Source organism: Cicer arietinum, chromosome 4 (assembly GCF_000331145.2).
Source record: "Cicer arietinum cultivar CDC Frontier isolate Library 1 chromosome 4, Cicar.CDCFrontier_v2.0, whole genome shotgun sequence".
NCBI classification, from domain to species: domain Eukaryota; kingdom Viridiplantae; phylum Streptophyta; class Magnoliopsida; order Fabales; family Fabaceae; genus Cicer; species Cicer arietinum.
In genome coordinates, this window is record NC_021163.2 from 54,143,662 (window position 1) to 54,161,299 (window position 17,638).

Below are 17,638 nucleotides of genomic sequence, written 5' to 3' on the forward strand. Positions count from 1 at the left end.
TTATTTTAGTATTTTAAAATTTTAAAATTAAAAAATTTGTTTGAATTACTTGTTTTTAAAAACTGTTTTGTAAAACTATTTTTAATATTATACTTTTTACAACTAAAAAAGCAAAATAGATAAATGGTATTTTACTTTTCATTTTTCAGTTTTTTTAAACTTTCTAGTCAAAAACTGTTTTAAAAATTAGAGTTGTCAAACCCACTTTTTTTTTAAATTGTTCTTTTTAAAAACAATTTTCTAAAATTTATTTATAAAATAGTTTTCAAAAAGTAAAAAGTAAAACACAATCAAACAAGCCCATAATAATTTATACTAAACTTTTTTAAAGTACATTCGCAACAGATAAAGAAAATATGTATATATAGAAATTTTTTTTATTTAATTTCGAAAACTTACTAGTACTTATAAGATTTTCATACAAAAAGTCGTTTCTAATAATTAAAAAAAGTAAAATACAATTTGCAACTCTTACTTCCAGTATCACCTATCAGAGCGGAGTTTCTCCCAAACTAATAACTGAGATTTTGCAAACGCAGGACCAAACTAGTCAAACCCAAACAACGAATGAGGTGAGTTTTGAAATTATGTTAATATTATAATATAAGTAAGAAACACACACAATTAATCATAAATAAATTGTATCATTACACAAATATTCTTAAAGGAAAAACATTATGTTATAAAGTCAAAACCACTCAAGGAAAATCAATACATTTCACTATAACATCAAATCATCTAAGAGAAATTATTATTACACATGATACATATTAATCACAACAAAACAATCACAAGAAAATGCAATGCTATGCATGAGCTTAGACTCTACTTCAAAATGTGGTATCATTCTAACTCTGAAGTACTTGGTTAGGAGATTTGATTCAAATTGGTTATGTCATCATATATCTCCTCAACTCTACTCGAGACACATATACGCAACAATCAAGGAAAACGGGTGTTGCATGGTAGCTCCTGATATTTGGAGTGCTACCTCCAAGTCACCTATGAATTTCCCACCCGAATACCTACATGGTCTAACAATCTTGCCTTAAAGCTCAATAACAGACCATCACGATCAGGATCATTCAGTTGTACTTCCCCGAAATCACTAGGCTGGTCATGCCCTACCTATATGATGACATAATAATATCCACTTAAAAATTCTCAATATCTATTTTCTCCCCTAGTTGGCCTTGATACTCCATTAATACTGTTATCTCAAGCACAAATTGGAATCACAATTATTTTATCAACTATGTGGTTACTTCAATATTCTCATCACAAATTTATAACGTCACTATCGTTAATCATATATCCTCATCATCATCACATAAATTAATAACAAATTTATAACATCATTATCATCAATCATACATCATCACATAAACTTATCACAAATTTATAACATCACAATTATTAATCATACATCATCGTCATCATATAAAATTATCATAATGCATCCATCTTTTATTATCACATCACATGAACTCATCTTATCGAACATATACATAAAATTCATTCGACATCCAATATCACAATAATATCAAATACCACACATTTAAAGAAATTAAATCAATCAACACCTTACAAATATTTCTATTTCACATTTTAATCTCACAATTTTCATATTTGCACATTAATTAATTTATCCCTCAAAGGGTTATTGTCGTACATAGCGAGCCTTGAATGCCTCGTTGGGAAATACAGTTTTCTCGTTCATCTCACAATATGTTATACTCATGAATTCAAACGCTCTATCACCTCTTATCTTATTTCAACGCTTTCACGCACGAATATGATTCCACGAGTAAACAACATTTGTTCTTTGACTCTTAGTTCTTCAATCGATCTAACTCGACAATTTATAGGTAAACGTCAAAAATAATTTATGAGAAGACACTCTAAAAACTATATTTCGAAATTTGGTCAAGGAAACTTACCATAAATCAGAAAACCAATCAGTGGATAAAAACCCACTTTTCAAACGATCATTTTGGCGTTCATTTCACTCAAATCAGAAACGGTGTAAAATAACAAATTCCACAAATAGTGAAGTGTGGTATTTTAGAGAGAAATTTAGATTGTTAAAAATTTGGAAAAATGTGTTTAATTGACTTTCTAAATGAATGAACCAACGTACTGAAATTTGGGTGCCAAACGCTAGCTTAGTTGTTGTGTGTTATTCTTCTTTCATTGCAGCCGCTCAACAACTCCCTTTCTTCTTTTTATTTTATTTTACTTTATTAACACTAGGTTTAAATCCCCTTCACACACATGGACCGAGTTCATTGATCCTATTTTTTATTTTATGTTTTACTATTATTATTATTTATTATTATTATTATTATTATTATTATTATTTTGCTAAAATAAAACTAATAATTATTTAATCTAATTTTTAATACTCCTCCAAACATCATTTAATTTTTCAAAATATTATTAACAATTCAAAACTAATATATGATAAATTTGAGTAATTAAAATAATTAACATTTAATAAAAAAATATATTACTTATAACCAAAACTCTCACATTCAAGATAATCACTATAGTTATACTTATTTTTCAAAATACTCACATTATAATAATACTATTATTAGAGAATAGTCAAAATTATAAAATAAATAAATATAACATCGATATTTTATATTAATGACTAAATCATAATAAATATATATATAAAATCACAATGTCATAACAAATATATAAAAATAAAGAAAATTGAAACACAATATTACTACTATCTCAAGTTAATTATTTATAAAATAAATAATTAAAATAAAATATATTTAGAAATCATTAAATATAATTAAATGCATATTTAACATTAGTCAAATACGCAAAAAAAATATCACATTAATTACCAACTGACATATACTTGTAAAATCGCCTAAATCTTATTCTCTAAAATATTTACACTAAAATATGATTGTTTTAGGAAAAATATATAAAATAATAAAATAAATTATTTATTATTTATGTCCCTCATTTAGTCAAATATGTACGAGATTAACACATTGTAGAAAATACATTTAAAGAAAATTAATCATAAAAATAATCAATATATATTCTAAAATAATTAATTTTAGCATTAAATTAATCATCTAAAATCCTATTTAATTAATAAAATAATTTATATAAAATTTGGGGCGTTAGAGACTCACATAAAATAAAATTTTATGTTCAAATGCATATCTTCAATGTTTTCAATAATAAAGACAAAGAGTTATTGATTAATATTATTTGGAAAACATGAAGTTCAACAACAATAAAAATACCAAAAATACACACAAGGCCAATAGAAGAATAAGCTAATTGAGGTTTGATTCAAGACGCTCATGAAGATCTTGAAGAACTGTAGTAAACACATTATACAAGACTAAAGAAAAAATTGTCAACAATTACTTATGACCAGAAGTTCCAATCATCTGATTTAAAAATATATATTTGGAATGAAAGATCGGAAACAAAAAAAGAACAAGAAAGATCAAGTACAAAGATCATGGTAGATATTTCTTGTTCCAAACAAAGAAGAATTCATAATATGGTTTGTCAAGCACAAAACTCATATTCTTTCCGTCAATGAATTTTCAGCATTTTGAATTTTTTTAGCCGATGAATTTTTAGCATTAAAAATTCATTTTAGCCGATGTCTCTTTTGCTATTTCTTTCTTGAAATTTTCTAAATTTGAAGTGTACTAAACATGTTCTAGTTTAAGGGGATATTAGAGATCTTAGTGGTTAATTAGTTAAACTGATTAGTTAGTTACACTAACTAATTAGTTATTTTATACTAGTTAATTGTTTGTTTGAATGACTATATAACTCTATGTAACCCTTGATGTAATTTATTCTCTCTATTATCTATATAATTCAACTAACTTTTCTCTTTTATCAACTGTTTAAATCAATAATCGTAATAGTTAATGAGATATATGTTAAATAATTAATTAATGATTTATATTTTAGTGGTTAATGATATTAGTTTGTATATGTGTCACATGTCTCAATAATAAATAAATAAATAAAAATTGGAATTTTTTTGTCAAGTATTATATGTCCACAATTTGTATTCAAATAACATTTTTCATATCAAAATTCCATTTTATTATGACCTTCAAATAAAAACTTTAATATGAATGTAATATAGGATAGACATTAAATTGACTTGAACAAAAAACTGGAAGAAATGAAAGAAAAAAAAGTCCTAGCAATAAGCTTGACTGCATAATGATCATAACATATCGAAAATCACTTCTATATATCTTGATCATTTTATAGGTGCATGACCATCAGAATAATTAGTTTCATTGTTACGATACTACCTTTACCTCACTACGTGAAAAAACGGCTTTTACAGCGCTTTATTTAAGCCATTTACAGCGCTTTTTCAAAAAAATAAGCGCTGTGGAAACGAGCGCTGTAAATGATACAACAGCGCTTTTAAAAAAGCGCTATAAAACATGTAAATACAACGCGCGCTTGTTATGCACATTTTACAGCGCTTCTTCAAGAAAGCGCTGTAATATGTCAACCCATATATGAGTTATGGGTGTGCATTTTAGAGCGCTGTAAAATGTACAAGAAAAGCGCTGTAAAATGCACACCCATAATTTCATATATGGGTGTGCATATTACAGCGCTTTCTCAAAAAAGCGCTGTAAAATGCCCACCCATAATTTCATATTATGGGTCTGCATTTTACAGCGCTTTTCTTGTACATTTTACAGCGCTTTCTCACGAAAGCGCTGTAAAAGGTGCACCATTAAAGCGCTTTAGAACAACATTTTACAGCGCTTTTTAAAAAAAGCGCTGTAAAATGTGTGTTTTTTTTTAAACGTTGTAAATTAATTATTTGAAATGAAAAAATTCTCATCAATTAAAAAAGATAAAATTACGTACCCTGAATTATATGGTGCCAAGAACAATTTATCACTTTCTTTATTTCTTAAAAACATATCTACAATGTAGTGTTTTACATTGTCTGGATCGAGTTTGAACATCGACATCTTATGCGGAGACAAGAATGAGTATTTATTTGACAGTTTCCTCGTGCACACGACCTTCTCGTACAAAAACCTTCAATGAAAATTTTAAACTAGATTAATTACCAATACATTTAATTAATTACAAATAAATGCAATTAAAAGTATTTTTTACCTTATGTACAAGCTGATTACAGTAACACTCAGCTCCTTATGTTCGAGAAGATCGTACATTTGCTCCTTTTCGAGGTATTCAATATACTCATCTCCAAAGATGTCTTGATTCATTTGTACAATGGGCGAATCGTTGCTGCTGCCCATGTTCCTTTTTATTTGGATGTCAAGACACGCCCCGTATTTACCAAGGCGTGGCTGACTTTTATTAGGAGCAGCAGCAGCAGCGACCGATTTTCCCCGATCCAGATTTTTTGTTGCTGCAAGTTTTGCAGCTTTATTACCCTCCAGCCTTTGTAGTTTGGCAGCCCTATTAACCTCCAATTTTTGAGGTCTGCTGCCTTTTTTTGGCTGTAGGGGTGGTTTATTTATTTGGACCTACAAAAATGAGGTAAAATGTTAGTTTATTGAATCTGAAAAAATAAAAAACCTTAGGCAATAAATGTGACAAACCTTTTCGGGAGATGTAACTGATTTGTCCTTGGGAATCTTTTTTTCGAGGGCAACAAGGTGTGTGGGCCATGCCACGTAACTGCCAATAGCGTCGCTTAAGAACTTCATATCTCCATCGTTGTCCGGTATGGGCAACGGTGCAGTTGGTTCGAAAGCAACCGTAGGCGATACTTTGACATGGCCCGCGGGGATCGGAATATTGTGCAATACTTCTCCCGAAGTATTGTGCAATATTCCTTTTCCCACCTTCCGTTGAGTCGGCGAGGACAAGTATAGGACACATGTAGTGACACCCTACATCAATAGTTAAAACATAAGTACAGTTAATATATAAGTTTGTTTAATACATAAGTAATTACATAAGCAAGTAAGTAGTAAGTAATTAATTACCTCGGGAATACTCTTCAAACCGACGTTGCAACTCCCGGTTTCACTCTCCATTTGTATTTCAGGTTGGAGCTGAACCGGAAGTTGCTTGTCTTTATTCGTATTCACCAAGAGTGCCACTTGCTCCGATAAGATTCTGAGCTTCTCTAATACTTCCTCGTTGGAAGGTTTTTGGCGCTTCTCTTGAGGAAAAAAGCTTTTGGGAGTTACGCCAAATCCTTTCCCCCTCACTCGACCGGAATACTCAGGGACATTAAACACTTTCCCAAGAATGTCCCTGCACGTATCCTTGTTGCCCTCTTGAGTTTCAGAACTTTGTTCAATAGTTTCCTAAAATACATGTAACATTAAAAAGATAAGTTCAATAGCATTTTTAAAATACAATATTAAAAAATATTAAAGTGATAATATACTTACACAAAGTTCTACAACTTTCTTGACATTTTCATTATCAACCACTCCTTCTTTGTTAACACGCGCTTCCTTCCATAAGATATGACGACCCAAGGGTTGATCGGCTTGGGTGTCTTTTCTCTATTCGTTAAAATCATAAACAAAATAATACAAATTAGTTACACACTATAGTTTATAATACAAATTACAAGTGATGTTTAATTACTTACAATTTTTTGTTCAAGGCGTGCATATCCCATACGTGATTTCTTGTATGGGTGTTTTGGGTTGCTTGCCCGTTCGCGATTTGCCTTACTAATATTCTATATAAAAAAAAAATAGCAATTGTGTAAAAATTTAAAATACGCTACGAATATGAATAATAAAACACAAATGCTAATAAATTAATCACTTACGACAAACGCCGGGTCAGAACGTTTGGAAACAAATGCACTCCATTCATCCTTTGATATATAATGTTGATATATCTTTGGAGGTTCAGCATTTGTGTTTCCTTCTCTATCTTTTAGATAGAAATTTGAGAGATGGGATCTAAATCCACGATGGATTTTCCCAGCAACTCTCAAAACATATGACTTTCGTTCCTCATCAAGAACAAAAGTGGTCTGCAATGAAAACAATTATAAGTAATGTATTTTACAGAAAAAAAATTATAAATGACAAAAGAGTAGATCAAAATATTTACTTGAATGTCATTCCAGATGATATCTTTGGCATCCTTCAACGCCTTATCTCTCCAGTTGTCTATTGTTATTGGGACATTTTGACGAACAACAGCCCCAATGTAGCTTACAAACATGGAGCTGTTGGGGTCAACTGGCTGACCACTCTCGTTCCAGCCAACCTAATAAACTCATATAGTAAGTACATGCCCTAAACCCTAAAAAAAGATAAAAAAACACACAGCAAACAGAGTATATATAGTATACCTCAAATTTAATGCCACTGCTCCGTGCTTTAATCACCCTTTGCATGATAGTTGCACCACGTTTGACTTCTTTTTCGTAAGTCTTAGAGGTGCCAACTTCTTCATTTTGAACTTCTAAATCTTTGTTTGTATCCATTTAACTACAACAAGTTCAACATGCACTTTAGTATAACATCAACAAGCTCAACATGGATCATGCATTATTATAAACAAACTCAACATGTATCAGTATATCTTAAAAAAGCTCAACATGCATTCTAATGATTACAAAAATTTAATAACATCAATACCTGAATAATGATGGTTCGAAGAAAGACGAAATGCAAAGAAAAGAGGGTTTGCAGAAAGTTCACAGAAATATGGTTCACAGAAATACGGTTTGAAGAAATACGTAATGAGGGTTACGTATTTCAATGAAAATATATTGTGTGAAATGGGAGAGATGATCTTGGATGGAAATAAGGTTCGAAATGAAGGAGATGATCGTGGAAATAAGGTTCGTAAAGGACGGGATGATAGGGTTTGCAAAAGAAGAGAAGAAATGAAGGTTGAGATGAAGGTTACGTAATGAAGAGGAAACTGAAGAGGTAACTGTTATATATACGTAACACTTTTACAGCGCTTTTTATAAGCCTTTTACAGCGCTTATTTTGTAAAGCGCTCTAAAAGGCTTCTTTAGTTAAATTTTTAAAAGGCTCTTTTACAGCGCTTTTTTCAAATAAGCGCTGTAAAAGACCTCCGTGTGTTATTATGTTATTTGAATGCCTTTTACAGCGCTTTTTTCAAATAAGCGCTGTAAAAGACCTCCGTGTGTTATTATGTTATTTGAATGCCTTTTACAGCGCTTTTTTCAAATAAGCGCTGTAAAAGACCTCCGTGTGTTATTATGTTATATGAATGCCTTTTACAGCGCTTTCACACATAAGCGCTCTAAAAGGCTTCTTTAGTTAAATTTTTAAAAGGCTCTTTTACAGCGCTTTTTTCAAATAAGCGCTGTAAAAGACCTCCGTGTGTTATTATGTTATATGAATGCCTTTTACAGCGCTTTCACACATAAGCGCTCTAAAAGGCTTCTTTAGTTAAATTTTTAAAAGGCTCTTTTACAGCGCTTTTTTCAAATAAGCGCTGTAAAAGACCTCCGTGTGTTATTATGTTATTTGAATGCCTTTTACAGCGCTTTTACACATAAGCGCTCTAAAATGTCTCTTTATGTTAATTTTAAGAGGCTCTTTTACAGCGCTTTTCCCAAATAAGCGCTGTAAAAGACCTCCGTGTGTTATTATGTTATATGAATGTTTTTTAAAGCCTTTTACAGCGCTTTTCCACATAAGCGCTCTAAAATGTCTCTTTATGTTAATTTTAAAAGGCTCTTTTACAGCGCTTTTTCCAAATAAGCGCTGTAAAAGGCCTTATTGTTTTTGTGTTTTGTTATGTTATGTTATTTTTTAAACAAGCTCAACATGCATGCAAAACCCACATAGTAGTAACTGGTCACCACAAAAATCCCTTCCTCTTCACCAAACTCTTCTCCTTTTATGCATCTTCTTCACAAACATCAAAGCTTACTCTTTCACAATTCAATCTCCACCTCAACACCCTTTTTATCTCTTTACATTCTCTTTCCTTCTTAAATCGAAACTTAATTGGTATTCAGGATCATTGCCATGTTGCGAAAAATGGGTTTGTGTCTGGTGTTTTTGGGGATTCCCATGATGCGTACAAGGTGTTTGAAGAAATGGGTTTGTGTCTGATGTTTTTTGGATTCCCATGATGCGTACAAGGTGTTTGAAGAAATGGGTTTGTGTCTGATGTTTTTTGGATTCCCATGATGCGTACAAGGTGTTTGAAGAAATTAGGTGTCTGATGAATATTATTTTTAAAGCTTTTTTACAGCGCTTTGTCAAATAAGCGCTGTAAAATGTCTTTTTTACTCACTTTCAAAAGAGTCGTTTACAGCGCTTTGTGTGAAAAGCGCTGTAAAAGGTATAAAACACTCATTATTTTATTTTTAAAAGGATCTTTTACAGCGCTTTTTAAGATAAGCGCTGTAAAATGTCTCTTTATTTTATTTTTGTGTTTGGTTTATTTGGGTTGGGATGACATTAAAAACATTTTTATCATTGTTTATTGGATTAAAAATATTGTTATCATTGTCTTTATCACAATACTTTAGGAGATGATGAATTATTAGAAATGAGTATTCTGAAGAATCTATATATATATATGCACTGAGCAAAAGAGAATCTCTCTATTCAGTTCAGTTCAGTTCATGTAAATTACTAATTTATATTCAGTTCAGTTCATGTAAATCAAGCTAAATATAAAACACTCATTGTTACATGAACTTGGTATAAAACACTCAAATCAAGCTAAATATAAGCAGAAAATAAATTAATCAGAAAATAAATTAATCAGAACTTAGTATAAAACACTCAATTCAGATTACATGCATATTTACAATAACACAGTTCAGATTACATGCATAGCTTATATAAAACAATTAAACATATATATACATTAAGATGCCCTTCTTCTTTTCCTGGTGACATTCACATTTGTTTGTCCATTTACAATACGAAACGATGGATTAATCCAAATTCCCTCATCATGATCATCTCTAAGATATAAACCATCATCAGTTGAATCAATTTCATGTGGTTGTTGTGATGTTGCAAATAAAAGATCATTACCAACATCTTCATCATTATTGTTATCATCACTTATTTTATTGGTCGATAGGACAACAGACCATTTATCATTAGAAGGATCAGTGACATAAAACACTTGTTGAGCTTGCGACGCTAAAATAAAAGGCTCGTCTTTGTATCCCACCCTATTAAAATCGACAAGCAAGAATCCTGACTCATCAATCCGAACGCCATTATTATTATCGACCCACTTGCAACCAAATATGGGAACACGAAACATTGTGTAGTCTAACTCCCATATGCGCTCGATAACCCCAAAATATGATAGATTTGCATATATTGGGTTTTTGTCTTTTGCACTTGAGACATGCATCGCTTCAGCTACGAGAGTGACTCCACTATTTTGCATAGTGGTCTGATCATCTTGTTCTTTGGTATAAAATGTGTAGCCGTTAATAACATAACCAGTGTAAGAAAAGACATGTAAGCTCGGACCATTTGCTAGCCACCTCAATCTATTTGAAATTGATCCGGGGTCTATATCAAATTTTGACATTATGTGATTTTTTAACCATGTTACAAAACTTCGATTGTGCTCTCGAGTTATCCAATTTTGATTCCTATTCATGTTCAAACGAGATAACTGATCAATGTGTATTGTAACATACGGTTGAACCTCATCATCATTGTGCAGAACATACAATTGTGCCTGCTCCCATTCTGTCCTTGATATAGTCAGTAGTCTCCTTCCAGTTATCCCTTCTCCTGATAGTCTTCCCGAATGACGAGACATGGGAAGCCCTATGGATTCAACATTGGACAGATATTCAGTACAAAATTCAGCAGCCTCTTCAACAATGTATCGTTCAGCAATACAACCTTCTGGTCGACTTCTACTTTTTACGTACCCTTTTAATATTTTCATATATCGTTCTATCGGATACATCCATCTCATATAAGCTGGCCCACAAAGTTGTGTCTCCTTAACCAGATGAACAGTAAGGTGAACCATTATATCAAAAAACGATGGTGGGAAATACATTTCAAGCTCACACAAAGTAACAACAATTTCCCTCTGCAATGTCGGTAATTTCTGAGGGTCGATCACTTTACTACAAATTTCCCTGAAGAAGAAACATAATCTAGTTAAGGCTAGTCGAACTTTTTCAGGTAAAATGGAACGTATACCTATTGGTAGCAAATGCTCCATTATAATATGACAATCATGGGTCTTCAAACCTTTTAACTTGAGGTCTTTCATACAAACCAAATTTTTAATGTTCGAAGAGTATCCTTCTGGAACTTTAACTTCGTGTAGAAATTTACATAAAACAATTTTTTCCTTTCTAGATAGAGTATGAGCGGCTGGAGGTAGATATGTGCGATTTCCTTTCTTTACTGGAGCCAGTTCATTTCTTATTCCCATATCGACCAAGTCCAATCTTGCATTGACGCCATCTTTAGACTTTCCTGGAACATTGAGTAACGTACCAATAACACTTTCAAATACATTTTTCTCAATATGCATCACATCGAGGAAATGTCTTACATACAATGACTTCCAATATGGCAATTCAAAGAAAATTGACTTTTTCTTCCACCCAGTTTTCACCAGCTCTCCCGCAAAAGGTTTGCCAAATTTATTGGTCAAACCTTGTACTTTTTCAAGTATTTGATATCCAGTCGGTGCTAAAGGAGCTTTACCTTCCTCTGATTTTCCATTGAATGCATTTCTCCACCCACGATACTGATGACTATAAGGTAAAAATCTACGATGTCCAAGAAACACATTCTTCTTACAATGTTTCAACCGCATCCAATTTGTACTCTCTTCACATATAGGACATGCACACTGACCTTTAATGCTATATCCTGATAAATTACCATATGCTGGAAAATCATTAATTGTGCCGAACAACATAGCCCTCAAATTGAAACATTCTTTCTTATACCCATCATAAACTTCCACACCTGTCTCCCACATACTTTTTAAATTTTCGATTAGAGGAGTCAAGTATACGTCGATATCATTCCCCGGTTGTTTGGGTCCAGAAATTAACAGAGACAACATCATAAACTTACGCTTCATACATAACCATGGAGGTAGGTTATATATTACCAAAATCACAGGCCACGTGCTATGTGAGATGCTTTGAAGACCATGTGGATTCATTCCATCAGTAGAAAGTGCAAGTCTTAGATTTCTTGACTCTATCCCGAATTCAGGATACTCGTGATCAATTTTTGCCCATTGTGGGGAATCTGCAGGGTGTCGAAACATTCCATCTCTAATTCTTTCATCTGCATGCCATGTCAAGTGTTTTGAATCTTCTTCACTGCGATACATGCGCCTAAATCTTGGTATTATAGGAAAATACCACACGACTTTTGCTGGAGTAGATTCTTTCTTCTTATATCGAGAGACATTGCATTTCGGACACGCCTTAAGTAGTTCATATTCGTTTCGAAATAAAATGCAATCGTTAGGACACGCATGAATCCTTTCGTAACTCATTCCAATAGAACACAAAATCCGTTTAGCCTCGTAGGTTCGACTGGGAAGTTCATTATCATCTGGCAACATATCTTTTATGAGTGTTAATAATTCTGTAAAGCTTTTATCAGACCATCCATTACTCGCTTTTAAGTTGTACAACTTTAATATCGCTGACAGTCTTGTGAATTTAGTACAACCATTATATAATTCTTTCTCTGCATCACTCAACAAACTTTCAAACATTTTAGGACAATCTCGAAGATCTTCTTCAACTGCTTTTGCAATCTCATCAACTCGGTCCGGCTCATATGTATCTGTATCGAAGTCAGTTGAAGCATATGTCGAACTATTCTCAAAATTAATGTTTCCTTTTTTTTTCTCACCATGTCTTATCCAACATGTGTAGCTTTGATCAATTCCATTACATACTAGATGTCCTTCTAATTCATCTTCTCTAACACGTTTTCCAAAACAACATTTTAAACAAGGACAAACTACTCTATTTGGATCTTTTGCATTCTTCACTGCAAACTCAACAAACTCCTTCACTCCAATTTCATACTCTTTTGACAATCGATTGGCTGAAATCCATTTCCTATCCATATTATACCACCTATATAAATGCAGTAACAAAAATAATAAGCTTTCAAAACATATCAACAAGTTTCAAAAAGAAACCAATATCAACTAACAATTTCAAAACAGAACAGATCATGTGGTATGAGTTTTTGACAATTTTTGACAATTTCAAAACATAACAGATCATGTGTAAAAAATACCTTAGACAACGTAGATGGCCGCACAGTACGTAGAGGATATTAGGGTTCCCAACGTATATAATTATTTGAAAGATGTATTTTACAGCGCTTGTGAAAAAAGCGCTGTAATAGGTAGTTAAATTCAATGAAAGCGCATGTGTTTTACAGCGCTTGTGAAAAAAGCGCTGTAATAGGTAGTTAAATTCAATGAAAGCGCATGTGTTTTACAGCGCTTGTGAAAAAAGCGCTGTAATAGGTAGTTAAATTCAATGAAAGCGCATGTGTTTTACAGCGCTTGTGAAAAAAGCGCTGTAATAGGTAGTTAAATTCAATGAAAGCGCATGTGTTTTACAGCGCTTGTGAAAAAAGCGCTGTAATAGGTAGTTAAATTCAATGAAAGCGCATGTGTTTTACAGCGCTTGTGAAAAAAGTGTTGTAATAGGTAGTTAAATTCAATGAAAGCGCGTGTGTTTTACAGCGCTTGTGAAAAAAGCGCTGTAACTGATTCGCGAAAGCGCTTCCTTTTACAGCGCTTTTTTGACAAGCGCTGTAAAAGCCTTATAACGTGATGCGCAAACGTTATATGACCTACTACAGCGCTTGTTTTACAGCGCTTTGCATCAAAAGCGCTGTAATAGGTTCCGTTATTTTTAAAATATAATTACAACAGCGCTTGTGTTTAGCAAGCGCTGTAAAATGGGCGCTGTTAAATGTCATTTTTGGCGTAGTGCCTTTTCTTTTTATTGAACAATCAGGTTCATAAACTAATATTCTTCACACTAAAACTTCTTTGAAAACTTGAATTAAAATAGAATGAATGTGCATAGAATGAAATTTCAAATAGTACATTTATAGTTGTAAAAAAATAGATTGTTGAAATTCATTTCAGTAATTTCAATAAGAAAATAATATTATTTCAATTTCATGAATTGTTTGGTACAAATTTTATTAAGGACCAGTTACCAAGTATCATAGAATAAGTCTGAAATGTTTATAATATAGATGACATATTAAGACAATGCATGATATCACATAAGAAATACGAAAGATAAATATATGTGTAAATTCTTTATTTAAATAAAATAGAAGAAAAAATAATTTTAAAGGATGATTCAATGTTTTAAAACTTGCAATATTCCATCTTCTTTTACATAATAATAATAATAATAATAATAATAATAATAATAATAATAATAATAATAATAATATATGTTTTTTTTATACATCCATGCATTTTCTCATTTATTTTAGGCTAAATATCACATACGGTCCCTTAACTTGATCATTTTTTATTTTTTTTCTTTTTAATTTGGTAATTTATTTTAATTTTAAGTGACAATTTAATCTTTTATGTTTTAAAATGTCAACAATGTTATACTTTTTCTTTACAAAAATTCATCATATTTTTGAAATAAAACTCATAAAATTAATTATCATCTTCAATATAATGCAAATTTCATCAAATGCATAATTTAAATCTTTAAATAAACTCATATTTTTATTCTTTATTTAATGAATTTGATGTTGTTGGAGATGAAAATATGAGTTTATTTGAATACTTGAGTTAGGAATTTGATGAAATTTACGTTATATCGAAGATGATAATTAATTTTATGGGTTTTGTTTGAAAATTTTGATAAATTTTTATTTAAAAAAATGATAACATTGTTGACGTTTTAAAATATAAAAGATCAAATTATCATTTAAAATTAAAATAACAGACTAAATCGAAAAGAAAAAAAAAATAAAAAAATAAAACGTTAGCCAAATGTTATTTAATATTTTATTTTATAAACCCGTGTGTTGTTGTTTTGGCTATATACATTTTTTGGTTTTTAAAGTATCACAATTTGACAATTTTGGTGTTAACTTTTATAATGAGTCATTTCAATTTTAATATTTATTCCCGGTTGCAATTTTATGGTTCCCCTTAATCTTAACTTATTCAATGTAAATGTAAATGTGTACCTGTCTTAGTTTATATGGACTATATATTTTGCCACATCAAAATAGTTAACATATAAAAAACAAATTAATCCCTTATATAATTTCAATTTCATTACATATCTTTATCTAAAAATATCAAATAAAACTGTCAACATCGTTTTTTGTCACTACTTTAATAAAAATCGTCAGTTACTGACCTCACCAAATTCTTCAACTCCGATAAATTTTATGTGATAAAACCTTTATCTATATCTTCGGCTTCAATAATAAAGAGAACGAAATTGAAACAAATCAAAATATTCAATTTTTATGTGTGTGAATAACATATTTTTTTGTTTTTTTATTCATTAAATCTAATTATAATATTTTTATTTTAGTTTGAATGAAACTTATTTTTCTATAGAGAATTAACCAGAAAAAAATATAGAGAATTCAAAATAAGATATACAGAAAAAGATAAAGAAGATGTGATTTACAATAGTGGAGTACCACCTACTTGCCAAACAATTTTGAGATCCTAAGTAATCATTTTCTAGTGGTGACTATGTGAGTGGGACCACCGAAGGCCCAACTTGTTCTTAGTCCTACTTTTGTTTCTCCTTTTTTGTTGATTAGTTTATTTGGTAATTATCCTTTTATTAATTTTGTTATTAGTTTAGAGATACAGTCAATGAAGAATAAGAACTCTGTATAAAGTATATTATGACTAATTTAATAGGTAAAATATCAATATTATTAAATTATATACTATATTTTGGATTTTAATTTCAAATGTCATAATGTAAGCTTATTTATTATTTTATCTTCAAACAAAATAAAAGTGTGTATTAAGTAATTAAAATAAAAAATTGAAATTTTAAGCATTTAATAACTAATGTAATTTATTTTACACTATTAACATATTAAACCATTCATGTCCAAGATTTAAAATGATTTAAAAGTAATTATATAAAAAAAAAACAAATTATATTTAACAATTATAATTGTGATATTGTAACATTCATATCGTATATAAATTAAATATTTTTTAAATATTATTGAAAAAAACCGCAAAATAATGATTACACACCAACGACCAATTTATGAATGACCCAATCATTTATCTAACACACTCTTGTAAGCATAGTTGTCAAAAATTTCAGCACGTATTTTATAAAACAAATGCAATGCTTTTATAAAAATAGGCTCGTCATAAAGAGTAAGTTGAAAAATACAATTTGAGAAATATATTATTAACATTTTCTTATACTAAAAAAAGTTTAAATGATCTGAATTAAATATCAGATAAAAATTCAATATTCAAACTATCCTTATAAATATAAATTATCTATCAATAAAATTGATAAATACATTGTATCTAGAAAAATTGATAAATACATTGTATCCAGAAAAAATGATATATGCAAAGTGAAATTCGAATATAAAACTTAAAAATTTAGTCTTTAATTTAAATAAATAACGTTGTAAAATAACTATTACTATTACAAATAAAGACTTAAATTGATTTTTGATATTTTAGATGCGAGTCATTTTAGTCGTTGAAAAAATAATATCCACATTAATTATGATAATTGTATAATTAGATGATTTAACATTCACTTTATCACTAAATTAAAAAACAAAATGATAAAGGGGTTAGGAGTTGGATTCCATCTTAAATCTAAGATTTACTAACTAACAATACTATAGTAGCATTCACGGTTTAAAAAACAATAATGATAATTCCTCTTCCCCAAATATTTGTTATAGAAAATAAATCACCTAATTATAATAATGTTAAATTAATCGGTCCTTTAATTTAATTTTAGATAACGTTTTAGTCATTTATTTTGTTTTTCCTCTTGGTCATTTATTTTAATTTTAAGTGATAATTTGATATTTTATATTTTAAAATATCAACAATGTTATCCTTTTTTTTTTTGTAAAAAATCATCAAAATTTTCAATCAAAATCCATAAAATTAATAATAATTTTCAATATAATGTAAATTTCATCAAATCCATAACTCAAATATTCAAATAACCTCGTATTTTCATCTCTAACAACATAAAATAAAGAATAAAAATATTAGTTTATTTAAAAGTTTTATGAATTTGATTAAATTTTCATTTTATTGAAAATTATTATTAATTTTATGGATTTTGATTGAAAATTTTGATGATTTTTTATAAAATAAAAAGGATAACATTGTTGATATTTTAAAATATAAAATATTAAATTATCACTTAAAATTAAAATAAATGACCAACTAAAAAAAGAAAAGAAAATACTAAAACATTACCAAAAATTAAGATAAGAGACGTGATTTAGTCTATATTAATTATCACTATAATAATCATCACTTTGATATATGGAAATGAAAATCGTGTTAGGCAATTATTTTTTCTTTCATTTTTAAATCATTAAAACCATCCATTGACTCTAGTACGAATGTACGATGTAAAGAA